We start from the raw sequence: 1,777 nt of genomic DNA on the forward strand, positions 1-1,777 counted from the left end.
ATGGATGGATGGATGGATGGATGGATGGATGGATGGATGGATGGATGGATCCGCAATTGTTCACCGCTCCCGCACCTGAAACAGTGACTACAGTCTCCCACGTTTTTCTGCTGGCAGGGTTAGCATCTCCTCCTGAGCCGTGGCTGAGCTGTGGAGAGTGTCATGGATTTCCATTCCTCTGGTTTGTTGGTCCAGGAAGGGAAGGGGGAAAACTTTGATGTGAAGAGGGTTGCAGGTAACAGTACTCCAGCGGAGGGGGTTGAAGGCAATCACGATGTACTGTAGCCTTGTGTGTAAGCGATGGGTTGTGATAGGCTGATGATGCCTGAGGAGGTGACCAGTCTGGTCCTGATACGGCGTTTGGGTGCTGCATCTGTACATAACAGGGTTGCCTCATAGACTCTTTAATAGAAGAAACTTTAGCTTTCAGGTGTTTAAGGAGGTTCATATTTGCTTTCATCTCCTGCAGGTCTGAAAGAATATCTGTTTGGCTTTTACTGTAGCTTTGCTGGCTTTTCCTCTCTTTTTTCTCACTATGGTCAGACTGAGCCAAATGAACAGCTACAGACCGCTGTGGTGCATTCATTTTTTTCTTGTCCTGCGTCTCACTTTCATGGGCACATGCAATATTTAGTTTTTTAAACAAAAGCTCATCAGAAACTCCAATTTGCTCCAGGTATGGCTGGAGATCACGTTTGATGTTATCTTTCTGCAAACCTGTCATAACTGTATGTAGGAACATGTTCTGCACCAATACTGGATCATATTGTAAGCCTGACTCTGACTCTTCTGTCATAGGTCTAGAGTGCGGATTAGAAAGCTCTGAGGAGACTCTTTAATGCTTCTGATAACAGCTGTTTGTATAATTCTGTTGCATTTTTCTCCTGATAATGGCAGCGAAGTATTCTTCTTAGGGTGGGAAATGTAAGGACATTTTTCCCCTCTAAATAGTTACATAGCTGCATGCCTGGGACAATGGCCCTTATCACAGCATCAACAATTTCAGAGTCTTAAAAACCTTTAAGAAGGCCATGTTCAATTTTCCGTGCTAGACTGGAAAAGGTTAGGTGGCCTCCTTCTAAATTCTTTATGCCAAATGGGAGGGGTCTGACCTAAGGTTGATGCTGTCATCCTGAAGGTGGGTGTGGTGTCCTGAACTTTATGTTTGTTCTCCTCATAAATATGTCCTAGTTCTAGAAGTAGAAGTCAATTAAATAAAACTATTTTTATGTGGAAAACAAAAAATAGCAGATCTTCAGCATCCTTCTCGTGTTGTTATGTTCTACAAAAGAAAACAGCTGTTATTTATTACTGAACTGCCACCAAAAATGAAAACAGTAATAGCAAAGAAATATTGGGAGAAGGGAATCAGAAATGTTGATAGCTTACAGTCTTTGCTTGTTCAGTTTAACAGCAGTTTTCTGAACTCCTGTCTGACTCAGAATATTTAGTTTTATAAAAGAAATCCTAACGTTGGTTACTTACATTTCTCAAGTTCCACAAATCCAAACTCTCTCCTGCTTCTTTGCAGAACTGCAATCAGAAGCTTTCACCTATTTTAGCGTAGATAATATTTAGTTTTTTAATTGGGACTAGTTTTGTAGCCTAATATCAAGTTTGGTAACCACCTTACTCTAGCGTCATTTTTTAAATTTCTCGCTCCAAGCATTCACAAGTGCAAACATGTAGAATTAAAAAAAAGCAATCAGCAAGACAGAAGGAAGAACTTAAAGGAATAGTACACCCAAAACATGATTAGCCTTCATTTTCTACTCAC

Source organism: Cyprinodon variegatus, unplaced genomic scaffold, assembly GCF_000732505.1.
Source record: "Cyprinodon variegatus isolate N-32 unplaced genomic scaffold, C_variegatus-1.0 Scaffold729, whole genome shotgun sequence".
NCBI classification, from domain to species: Eukaryota; Metazoa; Chordata; class Actinopteri; order Cyprinodontiformes; family Cyprinodontidae; genus Cyprinodon; species Cyprinodon variegatus.